At 37.6% G+C, this 22576-nt stretch overlaps 1 protein-coding gene across 2 annotated transcripts in view; it reads left to right on the top strand.

Moving 5' to 3' along the window:
- Positions 1 to 22576, top strand: part of CPA6 (carboxypeptidase A6) — a 352255-nt gene that overhangs the window by 208475 nt on the left and 121204 nt on the right. The window contains exon 1 of one of the 2 annotated variants that reach the window (XM_079103922.1): positions 10784 to 10901. The exons of the other annotated variant lie outside the window; for it this stretch is intronic. The gene's annotated coding sequence lies outside the window, so the exon portion shown is untranslated. Of the gene's footprint in view, positions 1 to 10783; positions 10902 to 22576 lie in introns of those variants that run through there. 2 annotated transcript variants of the gene reach the window in all.

The following is a 22576-nucleotide window of genomic DNA, read 5'->3' as shown; positions in this document are numbered from 1 at the left end:
TGGAGCTAAGCAGGGGTAGGATAAGGATGCTGACTCACGGAACAGGGGGAAGTTTCTTTGAAAGGAAAATAGGAGGCAGTCTAGATGCCCTTTTACAAGGCTTTCGTGTCAGCCCTAAAATCTCATTTATAGTGTCCATACCCAAATTAAAAAGGAATCAAACCTTAGTTTCCCACAATTCTGCCATGTTGTCCCCTTTCCCAGCCTCTTCTGGTAGAAGGGAGAATGAGGCTGAGCAGTGATCCTAGGCTGCCTCACCCTGTGCCTCTTCTCTCCACCCTGCTATTGATGACATAGTTTACTGTGTTATATGAGGACTTTCGCTATTTACAGGGATCCCAGTTGACCCTTATGACACTGTGAAGATCAAAGGACTTGCAGAAGACTGAACTCCTGGTTTTGAAAGCTTCATATTCCTTCCTAGCACATGTGTGTACTAAAGAACAGGACAGGCTGGGCATGGTGGTACATGCCTGTAATCCCAGCAACTCCAGAGGTGAGTCAGGAGGATCATAAGTTCAAGGCCAGCCTCAGCAACTTAGTGAGGCTCTAAGCAGTTTAGCAAACCATAAGCAACTTAGCAAGACCTTGTCTCAAAAAAACAAAGGTCTGGGGATATAGCTCAGTGGTAAAGCACCTCTGAGTTCAATCCCCATTACAAAAAAATTAGAAGAAGAAGTCTGAGTCTGAGATGTCCAGTTTGAAGAAGTGTACCTCTGTCCCTACATTACTCAACTTTGTGTCACTGTAACCAAATACCCAACAAGAATAACTTAGAGGAAGAAAAATTAATTTGGGTCTCATGGTTTCAAAGGTCTTGGTCCACAGATGGTTGATTCCATTGCTCTGGGTCCAAGGTGAAATAGAACATTATGGTGGAATGGTATGGCAGAAGAAAGCTGCTCAGATCAAAGAAGCAGAGAGGGAAGGGGCCACAGGAAGGATGAACTCTTCAAGGGCACGCCCCCAGTGACAGACTTCCTGCAGCCATGCTCCACCTACCTACAATTACTACCCAATCAGTCCTTTCAAACTCGGATGGACTGATCAGGTTATAGCTCTCATAATCAAATCATTTCACCTCAAAATTATTTCTTAATTAACCCAGGGATTGGTAGGGGTGGGGAGACACCCAATCCATAACAGTTCCACTGAAGGAGTCTGTAAATCTGGTTAGTAATTCTAAATGTCATCAGTGACAGAGTCTACCAAGCACTTTTAGAGAAGCAGTGTTTCTTTCATAATTATAACATTCTCTCCATTTCATTGACAAATAGTTTGTAATCATTGCCCTGCAAAAGTACATCTGGGAAATTGGATTATCTTTTATTGGTCCAAAACATCAGCAATCGAAAGCATTAGTATATAATCCCATGTCTATGGGACTGCAGACATATTTCCCATTTTACCACCTTCTCTGAATGCCTCAGAGCATGATGCCTTTGATGATGAGTTGTGACATAGAAGAGATTTATACTAAGATTCATTATGGCCTTAAAAAGACAAACAGAATATGTAAGAAAGAAAGCTTGTCTGTATCGTCACATGTGGGAAACTTGAGTGAACTTAAAATATTGGCAATGGACAAAGACAGTTCTCCTTTTCCTATAAAATTATAATGACAGAATATAGATGGAAATGGAAGGTAGCATATTTATCAGTGCAGTGCAGAGGTTGGGGAAAGTCAAGTCCTATTGTTTTGAGACTGAATTTGCAGATGACCCTGGTCTTGGTTCCTTTGTCTACCCAACTTCCTGTGTATGTATGTTGAGGTAGAGGGAAGAGTAATAAATGCCTTCAGAGGGAGAATAAGATCTGGATTATATACCAGTTAGATAATCATTCCCTGAACAATCTAGATAAAATTTCATATTGATCTTTACAGGTCTCATGAATGTAAATATTCAGTGGTTTCTTTAAGTGTAGTCATGGGATTACAAGAATGTACCAATATATGGGGCAAAAGGAAATTTCAGCTGACTCTTACGAAATGCAATTCCCCCAAAGTCAGAATGTATTAAATCTGACACCAAGCACTGGAATGATGGCACTGTAATAGCCTTCTGATTCATATGGACCTCAGATGCATTTTGAAAAGCCATGTGAGTCAACATCAGACAGATCGATAAAACTTCTGGGGCCAATACCATTTAACAAGACTTTGTTAAAAGAAAATTTCAGTGACACTTGCAGTGTGCCTTAAATTTTTGCTTACTTGACAAGATTTTACTTTTTACCTTTTGAACCAGTGTTGAAAACTTATTTATAGGCACCTTTTGGGCTCCTGATGAGTTTGACCAGGTAGGATGACCAGCCATAAGCCTGTAAGATTTGTGCATTTTCCTGGGTCAAACACATCAGTGAATGTTTTCTAACAACCTTCTTCAGGCTGATGGTGTCTGTCTTGCATTGGCAGTGTCTTGAATCAAAACTATGCTTAACCTTCTTCTGGCCAAATCCTTTCTCAGATGAATTACTATAGCACATAAATGGTCCATTCAGTGAAAACAGTTACCCATTTGGTCTAGGTGAGCCTAGAACAATGGAAGTTATATATTTATATTTAAGTGCTCTGTGTTTCTGGATTCTTTAGTAGAATAAAAGTAGTCGGTTTGCATCGATTTGCATATTTTAGACCTACTAGAAGATAAATTTATTCTTTATTCAATAAATACTTAAAGGCATAGAATAGTAAACAAGATAACAAGAGAGATGCTCTCAAAATTTATTGTGGAGATGAAAATCAGTTGCAGATTGTGATAAATGCTTGAAAGAAATAGGATTACACACAGAGAATACAGTTATTTGGTGTTCAGAAAAGGCCTCTCTAAAGAGATCATAATAAGGCTATAACTTGAAGCATAAGAAATGAGCCAGGCAGAGACTGATTTGAGTATTTTAGGCAAAAATCATAGCAAGTACAAAGATAGAATTGCCTAGCTGAACTTAGCTTTAATCTGGAAATACTAGCTAGCATGGCTGGAATGTGACCCAGGAGTCTTCCTTATCTGTGGGGGATTTGCTCCAAGATCCCCAGTGAGTATCTGAAACTGCTGATAGCACCGAACCCTACATATGCTATTTTTTTCTATACTCACATACCTATAATAAAGTTTAATTTATAATGTGTGCTAAGAGATTAACAGCAATATTTTACAGAATATCTTAGTAACTTCAGGGACAATTGTTTTCCTTTCCCTATTCAAGAACTTTTACCCTTTCACTTAAAAGCAACACCTTACAGCTTTTCTTTGGTATATCCTAATTTCCAGCATCACTACTCTTGTGCTTTGGAACATTATTAAGTAAAATAAGGGATATTTTAACACCAGCATGGAAATAATGCAACAGTCTGCCTGATAATTATGATGGCCATTAAGTGATTAATGTTCATGTAGTGCATACAGTGCAGATACACTGGACAAAGAGATAATTCACATCCCAGGTGGGACATAGTGAGATGGTGCAAGATTTCATCATCTTACTCAGAACAGCAATTTAAAGCTTAAGAATTATTTCTGGAACTTTCTATTTAATATTTTCAGACTATGGTTGACCTCAAGTAATTGAAATCACAGAAAGTGAAACCACAGATACAGGGGGGCTACTATAAATAGAAGGGAGAGAGCAGTAAGGCATGAGGTCTGAGAGATACAATAGTGACAAGCTCACATAGATCTCTGGAGGGTAGGATAAAAACTGAGGTTTTGTTCTAAGAGCAATGGAAAGACATAAGAACTCTTGTTTTTAAGCAGGAGTGTGATGTGATCTAACATTCTGACTTCTAGGAATGGATAATCTTAATCATAACAAAACTATATTGAAAGTGATATACCCCCCTAGGCTCAGTAACTTTGAGTAGAAGCCTACTTTCTTCTGAAAATTTAGTTCAACTAGTGTTTGCTATCTATTTCATACTTAAAGCTGGGCTCATGAACAGAGAGAATAAGTTAAGATTATTAGAATTCAGAAACTTGCAGGAAGCCTTCTGCAGAGTCAGAATTCACCCCTGAGGAGGGGCCCTGACTGATTCCAGTATTCCAGGGGCTCTGAGCATTTACCCTGCCCAGCTGAGATGAGACCTCTGAGGATGGAGGAGCATGCCGGCCAGATAATGCTGGTCTCTCAGAAGCTACACAATGCCACTGGTTCTGAGAGGATAGAAAACCTGCAAATTTACTCCAGATGCTATTACTGAAACCAGTGGATGCAGTCACACAGTTGCATAGGGTAGTAGAAGAGTAACTTCCTGTTTAAGGAGTGAAATGAAAGCTGCGTGCATCACTTTCATGTGTACCCCACAGACTTAAACAGGTTTGGAAACAGACATGACTGACTTAGTAATCATGCAGCTCAGCTGGTGGGACCTAAGGTACACACATGTTCAGTAGCCAGTAATCTATAGGCTTCCACTATCCAACTAGTCTTAGGCACTGTAAGGTATAAAGCCACCTTTCTCTCCCGTTACAGGAATTTCCCACCTCCCAAACACCTGTCAATCTGCATTCTTCCCGCCTCTCACATTACAGGAATTTCCAGCTTACGCTGCCGTAATCTTCCGCCTCCCACTTTAAGTTCTAATATGTCATTGGTCCATCAGTCAGTCTATAAGAATTCTCCTCCATGATTGGTTCCTCTCAGCCCGTGAAATTCCTATGTCTGAAAGAAACCTTGTGCAGTGCTCTCTCTTTCTTCTTCCCTTTTCCCCAGCGGATGTGAATCATCTGCATAAAATAAAAGTTCCTTGTGTGAGACCTGTATCTGTGGAGCATTTTCTGGGAGCTAGCGACCGAACCATAACTGCCCCTAACAGGCACTAATTTTTTTTTTTTTTTTTTTTTACAGAAAACATGTAAAGTGTCTGTTAATCTGGTAATATCAGTGAGATAAAGTTTATCATGTGCATTCAGGATACTCTAACTTCTGACAGTGCACAAGCCTCATCTCTTGTCTCTATCAAATGTCTTTGCTCTCTGGCAAATAATTCTTTTATGTATACTGAAGATAAAATATAACCTGAAAAGAGGTATAGGGCTGGGGTCATGGCTCAGTGGTGGAGCTCTTGCCTAGCACATGTGAGGCACTGGGTTCAATCCTAAGCACCACATAAAAATAAATAAATAAAATAATGTTACAAAACATGCTTAGATTAAAATGCTTTAAGAAATGAGGTATAAAGTTAATTGGATGCATTAATAACCATAAACTGAATTTACCAGGAGGAAAGGTCTTTTTAATTATCCTTTCTCCACCTACTCTGAAAAGTCTGGAATAACCAGTGTGAGGAGATGTGAAAAGAGGTGGCTTCATAGAGATATGCTTCAGGCCTTAGAAGGAAAAGATCTTGTTCTCCTCCTAAGCTCAAAGTGATAATCTCAAGGGCCAATATCATTTATGTTCCTAGGACAAAAGACCTAAGTAACAGATCATCAACCTTGCTCTTGTCTGAGTCTTGGGCTTAAAAAAAAAAAAAAAAAAAAAGAGCCAAAGGAACTTGACAGTCACAGACTTGGTTCACCAAAGTCTGAGCCAGATAGAGATTCAGGAGCTGAGCTCTGCCCTCACAGCCCCCGAGCATGCTCATAGCAGTGGTGCTTTTGTATATATCTGTTTAGCTAAGCTGGAACTGGGCTTTCCAAGAATTCCCATCCAGTTCTCAGGATTGGGCCCAGGAGAAATTGGAAGTAAAGAAGCAGCCAGCCTGCTGTGAGGTCTAATTCAGGAGGCAGGCACCTGAAGCTCACACATGATCACTGACCTCCTGGCACGTACTCCCCTTCTTCAAGTTCTGTGTAGGTATGCATGCAATTTTGAAGCATGTAGGCCAGTGCCTCCTGCAGGTACTCACATGGTAGAATGAGAGGCAGTGAAACAGGTGGAATGCAGTTTGTCTCCCTCCCTCTTCTCCAGATTTGCTCACCTATAGAGGTTCCAGTTCCAACCCCAGATCAGATAAAACATCCTTTTCTAGACTTGTTCCAAGCCCCCACAAATGCATAAGCTCCAGCCCCCCAAATAATTCTTTATGCCTTATCAACTGAACCTTAACTAATAAAATAAGCCAAATTATGCTATGAAGACCAGTCACACTTAAGCCTTAACAAGAAGATCATTCATGATCCATCCATTGCTCTTGTGCATGGCCTTTACTCTGGCACTGAGGCTGAAGGAGCAGCCTGTTTAAAACATTGCTTCTTATCACAGCAAATGGAAGAATGACGGGGAGGGAATCGTATGTTGCTTAAGACTCCACCTGGGGACTCACACTTCCCCTCACACTTCCTTGGCCAAAAGCAATTCCAATAGCAATACTGAACGCAACAGGAAAATGGGTGAACATAATATATAACAAGTGTGGGTTTTGCTTGAATACCAAATATGTATCATTTTCCCACACCAGTTCTGCAATTCCCCAACACCTGCTGCACATCCAAAAATTCAATTGTGACACTAATTTCAGAGTTGGCACAGACACCAGCTGCAAATGGGGTTTCCAGGTTGCCACATTTCTGCCTAGCTGACTGCCAATTCAAGGGTTTCTTTGACCCCCTCCTTAGTTTCAATAATTTTCTAGAATGGCTCACAGAACCCAGGAAAAGCACTTTATTTACAATTACCTGTTTATTATAAGGAATACACTTTGGTAACAGCCAGATGGAAGAGATGCCTGGAACAGGGTATAAAGAGAGGGTGGGGAAGTCTCCCCGTCTTCTGAGTGTGTGCCATCCTGCAGGCACTTCAGGATGTTCACTAACTCTAAGCTCCCCGAGCACTGTCACTGAGATTTTTATAGTTTTTACTATATAAACCTGACTGGTTAAGTCCTTGGTCATTGGTGATGGAATGCAATCTCTGACCACCTCTTCCTCTCTCAGAGGTCAGAGGATGGGGCTGAAAGTTCTAACCTATAATCATGTGGTTGTTTTCCCTGGTTTCTGGCCCCTAACTTGAAGCTCATAGGATCCACCCCCCCCCCAAACCATCATCCCCCCCTTCCATGAGTCATTTCATTAGCATACAAAACACAGTAAATTTCAAGGGTTTGAGAAGCTCTGTGCCAGGAACTTTGAACAAAGAACAAATGCTTAATTGTGCTGGTTACATTTGGATGTCAACTTGACTGGCTTACTGGATACTCAGATAGCTGGTGAAGTATGAATTAGTCTCAATGCTTCTGTAGACACTGAACCCATCTCTCTTCTGCTGAAACCTGGTGGTTTTGCTTGTGACTAGAATGACAGGGCTGCACCAGGTGTGTTTCCAGAGGAGTGGATGGGCTCAATGGGGAAGACCTTCCCTCAATGTGGGCAGGCATTAACCAATGAGCTGGTACCAGGATGGAATAAAAAGCACAAAGAAGGGGAAATTCAAGGTCTCTCTGTCCTGGAGCCAGATGCTCTTCTTTTGCCATTGGATGTCAGAAACCCAGATTTTCTAGGCTTTGCTCTCAGGACTCTGTCTCAGACTGACAGTTATACCATTGGCTTCTTCAGTTCTAAGGCCTTTGAACTTGGATTGAGGTCTGTTTCCAGCCTCCCTGGTTCTCCAGTCTGCAGACAGCCTATTGTGGATCTTCTCTGCCTCTAAAATCATGTGAGCCAATTCCCCTAATAAGCCTCTTTTTATATATCTCTATGTATCTAATCAATTCTCTCTACAGAACCTAAAACATTTATTTTTTATTTTACCACAGTATGTCACAATAATAGATAAGTAGACAGACACACAATACACATCCTTCAGGAATCTAACGTAATTTGCCACAAGCTGAGGATTCGGGTTTGAAGATCACTATTTCCATCACGACAAACTGTACTGTTTATTCAGCAATATTTTGGGGACCCGAATTGGGCACAAGCCCTGTATTTGTTGTTATTTTAAAACCAAGACATTCATGGTTATTTACTTCTATTATTTTTAGTAGTTCTCCTTTGGAACTAAAATGCCACATTTTATTTCAGCTTTCAGATAGTAAAATATTTATTGGAGGAATGCATGAATTGAATATCACATCACTTCTGAATATCGGGACTCAAGAGGAAATTTCTTTTTTCCATTTTAGTGTCTCAAAAATAGCACAACCAGGGGCTGGGGATATAGCTCAGTTGGTAGAGTGCTTGCCTTTCAAGCAGAAGGCCCTGAGTTCAATCCCCAGTACCACAAGGAAAAAAAAAAAAAAGCACAACCTCTAAAATACCTCTGAGGGATTGATATTATAAGCATTGGAGAAATAGGATTGTTACGGTCATTCCCTCTAAACTCATAAAACTACTGTCAGTTTTACCCATGGTATGAGCACTCCCCCTTTATACAATGATGTGACCAGTACGGTAACAAAAACAAACTGAAAATTATATATCAAGTAAAAAGAAAATTAGCTTGAGAATTTAAGATTATTGCTCTTTATCCATGAAATTAGATTTTTTCTCCTACTAGCCTATAAATTTATTGAGTATGGGTCTGTATCTTGTTCATTTATGTATCTTGAGAAGTTAGCAAGTGCATGGCATGGAATAGATGCTCAACAAATGCTTCTTATAATACCATACTTAATCAATTTAAGATGTATGTACTTCATATTTTAACATCTATTAAATTGGAATGCATTTCACAATTGATAGTGGCTTAATCATTGGCAACCAGGTGTGAAAATCCTCAATTCATACCTACTGGTAAAATCAAGAGTGTATCAACTTCACAGTATATTAAGTTTGATAACATATAGGAAATAAATGATTAAAAGCTTAACTTCCAAGGGTTGTTTGTAATATTGATTCCAACATTTTCTCTGTAGAGATGACATGAATATGAGCTTATCATTTTGCAGCTTTACAACCTCATAAATTATATAGTTTAAAAATCGGCTTATTGTCATCTTTTTTATTTACTTATTCAAGTAAAAACACAACTCTTACAAATGGAGCTCATCATTTTAACTGAGTTGATTGCCATTATCCATTAGCCTACCATATTATTGAGAAACAGGCCTTTCTCTTCAGAGATTTTGTTGTTCTTTTAACTTTTTTTTAATTACTGAAAGTATTAATACATTTTGTATTAATTTGTGTTAAGCCCAATTAATATAAATTAAGTCCCTATGGTGAGCAAGACAGTTTGGTAAATCATAAGGATATTTATCTTTCCTCCCTCATGACACCTGAGGCCCATAAGCCACAGGCAAGTTTCTACTAAGCAAATGTCACTTTGTATGTGAAGTGACAGTCACCACATTATGACCAACACTTGCCCAAGTTTTAGGAAGTAACCAGCTACTGCTGCAATTCCTTTTATCAATTTCAATTTGCTTATATGCATATGCTGCCTTGTTTCTCCAGTTCTGTACTTTTATAAACATGATTGTTTTAATAGCTACAAGAAAAAAACATTTCATTAGAAACTGCATGATCATATTTGTTTAATTGGAAAGGATTTTGAAGAAAGGGGACTCAAAGGGATTTTTGTTTTAAATGGTGTACTTATATTTGTGGATAAAATATGTCAATGAAAGGGAGCGATAAAAGACAATCTGGTTTTAAAGAAACAATCCTCTTATTACATCAGATGTCCACAAATGCCAACTTGAATTCTTCATGGACCATTTCATCAGTTGCAATCATTATAGGCTTGAATATGATCCCAGTGGTATAAGAATTTACATAAAAGCAATTCCTTACACACTAAAAGAATATTCAAATGTGCCCACTCTTTTCTAATGTTTTTAATTAAACAAATTGTTTGCTGTGTGTTCAGCTGTATGCCACACATGAGACTATAGATTATTCTCAGGTAAAGGCCATCTGGAACTTTGCAAGTAGTTCATATTTCCTGCATGACCATAATTTAGAGCAAGTCTGAATGGCTTCTCTGTCTCTGAAAGGATAATTGTTCCAAATGGTTGAGGATACATTTCCCTTCTAAAAAAAAAAAGTATGCTTTCATAAATTTAATGGAATTTATGTTTTTAAAAATTCTGCAGTTTAACATGGACATTTATTTCATTGAAGAGGACATACATATGACATAAGTTCATGAAAAAAGTTCACCATCATCATTCATGAGGGAAATATAAATTAAAATGATAATGAGATATTGCTTCTTACCTAGCAAAATGGTTAAAATTAAGAATAAAGGCTAACACCAAATGCTAGCAATTATGCAGAGAAAAATTACATATACATTACTGGTGGTTGGGCATATAAAATGATACACTTACCCAAGAAAATAGTTGGGCAGTCTTATAAGTCTAAATAAGTCTAAATGTGAACTTACCATACTTACCAGTACTCTTGTGCATTTATCCCAGAGAAATGAAAAGTTAAGCTACACAAAAGTTTGTACATTAATAGTCATAATATCCCCAGACTGGAAATGATCCAAATGTTCAACAACTGATTGATTAAACAAGTGTGATAAATGCATACCACGAATGTTACACAGCAATAAAAAGAAACAAACTGTCGATCTACATGACTATTTGATATATAACAAGGGAATTTTGCTGTATGAAAAAAGCCAATCTCAGAAGGTTACAGGCTCTCTAATTCCATTTGCAGACCATTCTTGAGATAAAATTAAGAGACAGAACAAATCAGTGGTTTCAATGTGTGGCCATAAAGGCACAGCATGTTAGAATTCTGAGGTGACGGGACACTTTTACAGACAGTCTCTGACCTAGACACTTTGACTTAATGTTTTTTTTTTTTTTTTTTAACTTTATGATGGTGTGAGTGCCATAGGCAATTCATGGAAACCATATTTTGAATTTTAAATTTTGATCTCTTCCCAGCCTAGCAGTAGTGGTGTGATGTTCTCCCAAGATGCTGGGCGGTGGTAATGAGCCACCAGCCAGCCACTCCATCCCAAGAGTGAACTACTGATGCTCCGCAGTGTTCTAAATACACGTACTCAATAGATTACATGAGATATTCAACACTCCATTGTAAAGTGGCTTTGTGTTAGTTTATTTTGCCCTAAGGTAAGTGCTGATATAACTGTTCTGAGCACTTTAAGGTACATGGAAGTACATGGAAGAGAATACAAAAAGAAAAAGAAAATGGAGGCAGGACTCAACAGGTCTGTGATGCTTTATTCAGCACTGGAGGGGCACATATTTGAGGGGAAAATGGTAGCAGGTCACCAGGAAGGTCTGGGTTTTATTGGGTTTAGCAGGGGCCAGATCATAGGAGGAATTTTGGTAGTGGGCTCATTTAGGGCAAGGCAGGAAGGCAGGTAGGGAACAGTAAGGGAAGTTCCCTGGGGTCTATTGTCCATATCCTTCAGGCCTGGCTAAACTATTATGTGTCGTAGGTTGGGTATATTAAATACATTTTGGACTTAGAATATTTTCAACTTAAAATGAATTTATTGGATGTAACACATTGTAAACCAAGGAGCATCTCTATATCCTAATTGTGGTTGTGGTTACACAAATATACACATGTGATAAAATTATATAGAATATACATATATATATATACACACACACAGAGAGATATATATGTAAAGATGGTGAAATATGAACTATCTTCATTGTGATATTATACTATCATAATGCATGATGTTATCCCTGGAGGAAGCTAGTGAGGCTGCATGTGGACCTCTTTTCTATTTTTCAATTTCCTATGGATATAATTATCTCCAAATTAAGTTTATTTTTAAAAAAAATTCTGCATACACAAGCAGAATTACATCAAACTGAAAAGCTTCTGCACAGCAAAGGGAATAGTCAACAGAGTGAAAAGACAATATATGGAATGAGAGAAAACATTTGCAAACCAAATATCAATAAAGGGTTAACATCCAAAATACATGGGGAACTTCTAAAAGTCAATAACAAATCAATAGAAATTTCAAAATGGGCAAAGAACTTAAACATTTCTCCAAAGAAGATAAACAAATGGCCATTAGGTATATGAAAAGATGTTCAACATTTTTATTCATCAGGAAAATACAAATTAAAACCATACAATAAGGTACCACCCATACCTGTTACCATGATTGTTAAAAATAAATAGAATGTAAGTGTTAACAAGAGTATGGGGAAATTGGAACCTTGTACACTGTTGGTGGGAAAGTAGAATGGTAGAGAACTATGAACAGTATGGAGCTTCCTCAAAAAATTTTTCAAAATAGAACTACCATATCATCCTGCAATTCCATCTCTGAGCATTTATCTAAAAGAACTGAAAACAATCCTGAAGTAGTGTTTGCACTCCCATGTTTGTTGCAGCATTATTTATAATAAGCAAGACTTGGAAGCAACTATATGTTTGATGATGGGTGGATGGATTTTAAAAAAATATATGGTTTGTGTATCTACAATGTATCTCAGTCCATCTTGTGCTGCTAAAATAGAATACTAAAGACTAGATGTTTAAGGAACAGAAATTTGTTGGTTCAGAGTTCTGGAGCCTGGGAAGTCTGTAATCCAGGTGCTGATGCCTGGTCAGGGCCTCCTTGCTGTGTCATCTGATGGCAGGAGGCAAGAGAGCAGGAGATTGAATGTACAACCTTGGTCTCTTTTATCATTGGCATTAGCACATTCATGAGGGTGGAGCTCTAATGAGCCCACCTTCCATTAGTTCCCCTCTCCCAACACTGCTGCATTGAGGGTAAAGTTTCTAACACATGTTTTTGATATCATTTAAAAAAATGTATACTTATATCCAAACTCATCAAGTTATATTCCTTAAACATGGAGAGCACTTTGATTGTCAATCCTACAATAATAAAGTAGTTCAGAAAATAAATGATTCTATAGTAAGATTGCCTGGGCTCCATAATCTTCCAAAGTCTCTTCTAACCGATCAATATCTATCTATCTGTCTCTCTATCTATCTATCTCCTTTTTTCTTTCTTTTCTTCCTTTTACTCCTCAGGAAATTATCTGAACATAGATATGCCAATGCGGTATATCTCATTGCTTGTGTAATCACAAGTCTTATTGTTCTAAATTTTTAAAAATTCCTTTGTTAAATTATTTTTCTTTTGTTATTCATAAAATTTTCTTAACATGATGCTCCACTCCTTATTACTCTTTTTATTTTCCTTTGCTTTTTCAAAATTATATGTTTCAATAACATTGTGTAGGTCTTAAACAACATGGAGTTTAATATTAAATATTTTGTATATCATATAGAACAATTTTCTTATTAAAAACTCATTATGGGTATGATTTTAATCAAATATAGGAAATAGGCCACATTTTAAAAAGTGGACTTTCTTCCTTTTAAAATGTGGTGTAAAAATAGGTCTGTATATTATTAATCTGCAAAGCAAAATGTAATAATTCAGTAAATATTGCTAATTTCATTAATTATTATGGACCCATCTTTTGACCCAGTTATCCCACTCCTGGGTTTATACCCAAGGACTTAAAATCAGCATACTATAGTAATGCACATCAATGTTTATAGCAGCTTAATTCACAATAGCTAGATTGTGGAACCAATCTAGATGCCTTTCAATAGATGAATGGATAAAGAAACTCTGGCATATATACACAATGGAATATTATTCAGCCATAAAAAAGAATAAAATGGCATTTGCAGGTAAATGGATGGAGTTGGAGAATATCATGTTAAGTGAAATAAGCCAATTCCCCAAAACCAAAGGACGAATGTTTTCTCTGACAAGTGGATGATGATACATAATGGGGTGGGTTTGCCAGGTAAGAAAAGAATGGAGGAACTTTGGATTGTGTAGAGGGAAATGAGAGGGCAGGGGGATGGGGGAAGGAAAGATAGTGGACTGAGACAGACATTATTACCCTATGTGCATGAATGATTACATGAATGGTATGAATCTACATCTGTATACAACCATGCAAAGTTGTACCCCATTTGTATACAATGAATCAAAATGCAGTCTGTAAAAATTTTTTAAAAAATTCAGTTTTTAAAGGCTATGTAAAAAGGCTGTATAATTTGTTACTATTTTAAAAGTACAGAAACTTCAAAATTTATAATATACATAGCTACACTTTTCACTTTAATATATTTGTTTCAATGTGTGAGAAATGTGATTAAAATGAATAGGGTATAGTTCCTATAAAATCTGGGCATTAACTTCACCAGAGAGTTTATTAAAAATGTAAATTCTCAGGCCCAGAATCAGGAAATCTGGGAGTAACTTCCAGGAATCAGTGGTTTCACAAGCTCTTCAAGCTTATTCTGGTTTATGCAAAAGTTTGGAACCCACTGGTCTTCAAGGGACAAAAACAATTATAATGGCACTGTTCAAAGTGCCATAATAAATGTACCTACAGAAGTTTTTGGTAGAGTTCTTTTGAGTCTTCTAAATATAGAATCACATCATCAGCAAATAGGGATGGTTTGAGTTCTTCTTTTCCTATTCATATCTCTTTAATTTCTTTCTTGTGTGTGATTTCTCTGGCTAGGGTGTCCAGGATTATGTTGAATAGGAGTGGTAAAAGAGGGCATCTTTGTCTTATTCCAAAGGAATATTTGGAATAAGAGGGAATAGTTTCAATTTTTCTCCATTTAGAATGATGTTGGCCTTGGGTTTAGCATAGATAGCTTTTACAATGTTCATGTGTATTCCCACTAGTTTTTCTAGTGTTTTAAGCATGAATGGGTGCTGCATTTTGTCAAATGCTTTTTCTGCATCTACTGAGATAATCATGTGATATTTGTCTTTAAGTCTATTGGTGTGATGAATCACATTTTTTGATTTCCATATGTTGAACCAACCTTGCATCCCTGGGATGAACCCCACTTGATCATGGTACACTTTTTAAAAATGTTTTTGTATGCAATTTGCTGTCACTGGCTCTTTGCGGTACAAAATCCGTGGATATTTGTCACCACTTGCAGCAACAACTTGCATGGGTCTTATGGGTGGTGGACTGGAAACTGAGCTACTTCTATCTTTCTCTTTAGTGCACTGCTTTCTTGCTGTTTGTTCATAGAGGATAGAGGAAATGAGGTTTACTTGCTTTGAGAGGAGAGAGAGAGAGAGACTTTGCTTAAGAGAGAGAAACTTTGAGAGAAGGACAGGCTTTGCTTAAAGGAAGAGAGACTTGCTACGCCTCACTTAAGTTCTGCCGCTTCCCACTGGTGCGTCCTGCATCCTGTGAACTAAGGGTGCGTCCACCCAAGGTGCCCCAGTGATGTGTCTCAGTTCTCTGCTCTGCAATCTGCCTTCGCTGCTGCCCCTACTCGCTGCTGCCCCGCGTGTCCTAGCTGCTTCCATGTGTCTTCTACTAGCTGCTTTTCTGCTAATGGCTGCTATGTCTGTCTCGCTCCACCTACGCTTATATCACCTCCAGGAGGCCGAGAGCAGGGCCACACCTCTTATGCAAAGATTAGGCGAGACGCTCCAAGCAGGCATTTAGTGCCGGAGAACACATGCGCATACGTTGTGTGCGTGGATGATAAAATCACCTGAGTGTGCTTATGTCAATTAACCTCCTCGCTGCCGATGTGATCAACATGGCACAGCCCCCAACAATTTGCTAGTATTTTGTTGAGGATTTTTGTATCTATGTTCATCAGGGATATTGGTCTGAAATTTTCTTTGATGTGTCTTTGTCTGGTTTTAGTATCAAGGTGATATTAGCTTCATAGAATGAGTTTGAAAGGGTTCCTTCCTTTTCTATTTCATGGAATATTTGAAAAGGATTGGTATTAGTTCTTCAATCCATCTGGTTCTAGGCTCTTCTTGATTGGTAGGCTTTTTATGGTATCTAACTTCTAAAAGTCACAAATGAATTCAGTATCAGGATATAAAATTAACACCCATAAACCAATTGCATTCCTATGTATCATTGATGAATCAACTGAAAGAGAAATTAGAAAAACTATCCCATTCACAGTAGCCTCAAAAAATATTTGAGAATCAATCTAACAAAAGAGGTGAAAGACCTCTAAAATAAAAACTACAGAACACTAAAGAAAGACATTGAAGAAGACCTTAGAAGATGGAAAGATCTCCCATGCTCTTGGATAGGCAGAATTAATATTGTCAAAATGGCCATACTACCAAAAGTGCTGCATAGACTTAATGCAATTTCTATTAAGGTTCTGATAACATTCTTCACAGAAATAGAAAAAGCAATCATGAAATTTATTTGGAAAAATAAGAGAACCAGAATAGCCAAAGCAATCTTCAGTGAGAAAAGTGAAGCAGGAGACATCACAATACCAGAACTCAAATTATACTACAGAACTATAGTAACAAAAACAGCTGGTATTGGCACCAAAACAGACATGAAGACCAATGGTACAGAATAGAAGACAGAGAAAAAGCCACATAAGTAGTTATCTCATACTAGACAAAGGTGCCATAAGCATACATTGAAGAAAAAACAGTGCTGGGAAAATCCATATGTAATAAACAAACAGTGCTGGGAAAATCCATATGTAATAAAATGAAATTAGACCCCTGTCTCTCATCCTACACAAAACTCAACTCAAAATGAATCAAGGACATAGGCATTAGACCAGAGACCCTGCACCTAGTAGAAGAAAAAGTAGGCCCAAATCTCCATCATGTCAGCTTAGGAATGGAATTCCTCAACAGAACAACATTCCTAAAGCACAAGAAGTAAAATCAAGAATCAATAAATGGAATGGATTCAAACTAAAAAGCTTCTGCTCAGCAAAGGAAACAATCAAGAACATGAAGAACAGAACATCAAGAACATTCCTACAGAATGGAAGAAAATCTTTGCCACATGCACCTCAGGTGGAGCATTAATTTCTAGGATATACAAAGAACCCAAAAAACTTAACAACAAAAAAAATAAATAATCCAATCAATAAATGAGCAAAGGAACTGAACAGATACTTCACTGAAGAAGAAATACAATTGAATTGGTCATCAAATATATGAAAAAATATTCAATATCACTAGCAGTTAGAGAAATGCATATTAAAACTACATTGAGATTTCATCTCACTCCAGTCAGAATGGCAATTATCAAGAATACAATTAACAATTAATGTTGGCGAGGATGTAGGGAAAAGGGTACACTCACACATTGCTGGTGGGACTGCAAATTGGTCCAACCACTCTGGAAAACAGTATGACAATTCCTCAGCATATACCTAGATGACTTTAAATCAGCATACTACAGTGACACAGCCACATCAATGTTTATAGCAGCCCAATTCACAATAGCTAAGCTATGAAGCCAACCTAGGTGCCCCTCAACAGATAAATGGATAAAGAAAATGTGGTACATATACACAATGGAATATTACTCAATATTAAAGAAGAATGAAATTATGGCATTTGCCAGTAAATGGATGGAATCAGACATAACTTTCCTATATCTGTATGTGAATACACAACCAGTGAAACTCCACATCATGTACAACCACAACAATGGGAAGTTATACTCCATGTATACATGATATTTCAAAATACATTCTACTGTCATGTATAACTAAAAATAACAAATTAAAAAATACATCTGCAAAGAAAATGGGAAGAAGAAGAAATAGCAAGTAACTGCCTGGGGAAATTAAGGAAGACTGTACAGGAAAGGTGACCTTTGAGCTGACCTGGAGATGGATTGATTATATCCTCTTTAAAAATATTTAACTGATATTTAATTGTACATATTTATGGGCCATAGTACAATATTTTGACATATATGCTGTGCAGTGATCAAGTCAAGCATTTGGCATATCTATCACCTCAAAAATGTCTCTTTATGTGTTGGGAGCATTCAGAATTCTCTTTTCAAGTTATTTTGAAATATACAATAAATCATTGTTAGCAATAGTCATGCCAATGTACAAGAGAACACTAGAAGTTAATTCTCCTAACTGTATACTTGTACCCACCCTTCTCCTACAAGTCTCAAAGCCACCTATATTGCCTCTTCCTGCTGTCTTTCCCGTGAGTCCACAGATGGATTCTCTTCTTGAAATGTTCCTTAGATTCATCACTACTTCCTGAATGGACACCTTCAACATCTCCTTGGCCTATGTCATTATGCTGGTGACTCCCCTTCCCACTACCTTTCCTACCAAGAACCACTATTCTACTCTCTACTTCTATGATAACCTTTTTAGCCTCCAAATGAGTGAAAACAATGGATTATTTGCCTTTTTGGCCTGGTTTAACTCACTTAACATAATGTCCTCCCTTCATAATGGTAGAAAATATTTGTAAACTATTCATTCAACAAAAAATTAACATTTAGGATATATAAGGAACTTGATAGCAGAAAAGCAAATAATCTAATTTTAAAGTGGGCAAATCATCTGAATAGTCATTTCTCGAAAGAAGACCGACAAATGGCCAACAAGTACATGAAAAAAATGCTCAACATAAAAAATTATCAGAAAAATGCAAATCAAAAGCATAACGAGATATCATCTCACCCTAGGTAGAAAAGCTATTATCAAAAAGACAAAAAAAAAAAAAAAAGGATTTTATCCTTTAACATATCTTCATTGAGCACATACTATCCTAGTTACTCTGTCAAGCTGAGAAAGCTTAATTTTTTAAAAATATAGTTCAACATGAATCATTGAGCAATAATTCAGGGGCAGATTTACCAGAAAACTAACCAAGTGGAATCTTGAGGCTTCCTCACTTACCTGGACCCTTTCCAATGCCCAGGTTCAACTTTTGTAGTTATAATTGTGTACTCTTTCACTTACCGTAAACCCCGCTGTTTTATAAGCCTCAGTTCCCCTGGAAACCTAGATCCACCTCACATTTGGTGTGTGTGTAGGGGGGACAGGTAGAATCAAAAATGTTAAGGAAGGTAGTAAGGAAAAAGGAGGACCTTTTAGCAAAGGACTCCATTCTGCAGAAAGATGGGTCCATATATGTCTGGAGTGTGCAGTTGGGGGAGGTGATGCTGAAATGGTGCATCACCAGAGGCCTCAGGTGGAATCTGGACTTTATCCTCCATACAATAGATGACATTAGAGATTTTTCAGTAGGTGTCTGCATTTTTAAACGGTCACTGTAGCAACCATAGAAGAAAACAAATTGATGAATGGAGACACAGGAACCAGAGACATCAGTCAGCAGCATAATGACACAGACCAAGAAGGAAATGTTGAAGGTGTCCATTCAGGAAATAGTGATGAATCTAAGGAATGTTTCAAAAACAGAATCCATCTGGGGACTCACTGGAAAGACAGAGCAGGAAGAGGCATTATAGGTGGCTTTGAGACTTGTAGTTTGGACACATTCTTATATGGATAACAAACCTCTCAAAGAAAAAATATGAAGAGGAGCAAGGGTTTCATGAAGAAATTAATGAGTTGCATTTTAGATAAGTGAAGATTTTTCTAAATTATGCAGCTATCATTCTGATAAGACACAATTCTAATGTAACTATCCAGTTTTCTCAATGAGCTAATACTACCCATTTGAGAAAAAGTCACTTGTGCATAATCCAGTACTTTATAATTATATAAAAACGTTATATTCTATAGTCATTAAGTCACTGTTTCATTATAAAAAACAAAGTGAGATTTCAGTATGAGGCAAGTCTTGATGACAAAATATGAAGCAAACGGGTTTTAGAATAACTTACATCAGAAAATGGTTCTAAACCAGCCTCAGCAACTTATCAAGACACTAAGCAATTTAGTTGACCCTGTCTCAAAATAGAAAATTTTAAAAAGCGTTGGGGATGTTGCTCAGTGGTTAAGCACTCCTGGGTTCAATCCCTGGTTCAAAAGGGACAAGGGTTGGGGTGGGGGAGAGGTGGAAGGGGAAGAAGAGAAAGTACAGGAGAGGAGAGGGGAGGAAGAGGAAGAAGAAGAAGAAGAAAAGAAAAACAAAGACGGAGACAGGAAAGGAAAGGAAAGAAAATGCTTCTAAAATATCTATAAATTAGTTTTTAGGATGAAGATGGTCAGAAGACTCCCTACTTATATTGTTAAATGGAAGGTGGTGAATAGGTAAGGTGGACAAGTAACCATAAACTCTGCTTGGATCCAGGTGGAGGATGGGGGATATTGGAAGGAAGTTAAAGTGGCATAGAGGAGATAGACGTAACAGAGTAGTGAGTTACATCTGCAATCCACATCAAAGAACACGAAACACATTTGGTGACTTGATAACATTATACGAATTAGACATTTAGCAAAGCATAAAGCAGCATGATGTCTAAAACTAAAGGTCATCTAAATATCCCTAAAGGACTATTCACTAAGATTATTCAGAAAGAGTGAACTCCTTGAGGATGAGGGACATCTGTTTTTGGTGCATGAGCTTTGCAGTGCCTATTAGACTTCATGACTTATTCATTGCCATTTAATAGGAAAGCCATTGCCAGGGTGCCCCACTCCTAATTGAGTGCTCTGTTTTCTGGGCCATGACACTGCTATACACAACAGATTAAAGCAATGGATGCCCCACCATTGCCATGAAAGTCATCAGGACAGCTTAGCATCCATCAAAGAACTCTTCCCTGTGCTGACAGTACATCCTGACCAAATTCCTAATTTTAGAATTACAAATTTTTTTTTCCTAGATCTCTCTGACCTGGTTAAACTCAATTCTCCTGGTTCTCTGAATTTTTTATAATTCCACAAACTAAAGGCCATCTTAGATATTCATGCAGTCACCACCTGCTCAATTGGCAAATGACCAGAAATGTTAAATATTAGTGAAGTGGGAGAAGAGGAAGTTGTTATTAGATGGGTATAGATGAAAAAGTTCTGGACTGCATACTTTTTAAATGTTTAAATGGTAATAATAAGTAAAAAGTTCTCAGTCTTTGCTGGGCACGGTGCATGCCTGTAATCCCAGCAGCCTGGGAGGATGAGGTAGGAGAATTGCGAGCTCAAAGCCAGCCTCTACAAAAGCAAGGTGTTCCCAGCAATTCAGTGAGACCCTGTCTCTAAATCAAATACAAAATAGGGCTGGGAATGTGGCTTAGTGGTGGAGTGCCCCTGAGTTCAATCCCTGGTACCAAAAAAAGAAGACGTTCTCAGTCATCATTTATTATGCCATAAGCAATCTTGGGGACCTTAATAGATACCTCAGGATTCTCCAAATAAATCTATCTCTTTCTTCCTGTGTAGAATTCCTGGTCTGATTCTGAGGTCTTTAATTGAATACTTGTCAAACAGAAATTGAGCAGCACATCCAACTGACAGGCATATAATCTGAATTTTAAAGAGTTGTATATCTACAGCCATAAGAAGTGTGGTTCATAAACCAAACACCTTAATGTGGTGCAGAAAAGTAATGTTGTGATTCCAAATTCAAAGCCAAAAATTGTCCATGCTTCAGCATTCCTGTTTTCAGAGAGAAAAATAAGTTCATAAATGATTTCAAACAGCACATAGATAGCAATTTCTATTTTGTCTGCCAATAAAAGAAACTTTGCTATATTACCAGATATGCATTCCAGAATTCATTCTATATTACACACTAAAAATAAGAGGGCTCTTGAGAAAATTAGATTAGACCACTCAAACCTGTACAACTTATAAACAGAATACTTACAATGACAAATCTTAATAATATGAACAAGGTTTAAAAGGAAGATTAGATTTCTAATGAATAAATGTGACAGTTAATCCAGGAAGTACAGGTATTTATTATTGCCAATAACAGTATCTTTAATGAAAGGAGCAACAGGGGAGTTGAGGCCACTGAGCTTTGTAGCCATAAGAACAACATTCAGAAGGATCAGGGAAATCCAAGCAAAGAGTACCTCCTTGACAGAGCAGTGGCCCAGCTGAGCCAAGAGGGAAAATGTGGGTGAATGAGGATCACGGACAGCCCTGTGTTCTCTGTGCCTTGCTGTGCTCCACTGTATCAGTGTGTTTTATGTTCAGCTGCTGTAATTTGACCAGGCAAGAGACTGATATTCTGAGTAAATCATGTAAGCATATCAAAGCAAACAGCGTCATTTTGATATTACTCTATGTTGTCAATCATATCAGGGCTATTTTCAATTACTGAAGTACACATTCTACCAGAACAGATTGTACCTGTATTTAAGCACTTTCTGGAAAATATATATAATATATAATTTTAATTTCAGACAAATTAGGAATTTAATGGATTCCTATCCCTGCATCAGTACCTCTCAGCAAATCCTTCTCTCATCCAAATAAATGAGCTTTCCTCTAGAGCTGGTATAAGATTTACTTCTCAAAGAGTCACTGAAACTGTAGCTGGGAAAGAGCAACTTGATGTATAAAGTAAGCAGAGAGAATTTCAGGGTCTTCCACGGAACTAAATTTCGTATTGATTTTTCAATGTGATTACTTGAAAAGAGCAGCCACTAAATGTAGAGAACTTGCAAAAATCATGGTGTTTAGACCAATGGCAGGCTCAAGTCAATGACCAATGACCCCAGAATTTCCTAGTGAGCTGATTAAAGAGACAGATTTCCTTGGGCCCAACCCAGAACAGTTTGGTCCCATACATCTTCATTTTGTCAATACGCCCACATTAGTCTGATGCTCTCTAATGTGCGTGAAGCAGCAATATAAAGTTTTCTTACCAGATAATGCAAATGGATATAATAGAAAATGGTTGTCTCACAGCATATTTTTCAAAGCATGTACTTCTTAATATCTGCTACATCCTTGTGGCAGTCCCTGAATAGGGGTAAGAC

The sequence above is a fragment of the Sciurus vulgaris genome (genome assembly GCF_902686455.1).
Source record: "Sciurus vulgaris genome assembly, chromosome: 1".
Lineage (NCBI taxonomy): Eukaryota > Metazoa > Chordata > Mammalia > Rodentia > Sciuridae > Sciurus > Sciurus vulgaris.
The sequence above is the reverse complement of the archived record's forward strand: the minus strand, read 5'-3'. Positions and strand labels throughout refer to the sequence as shown.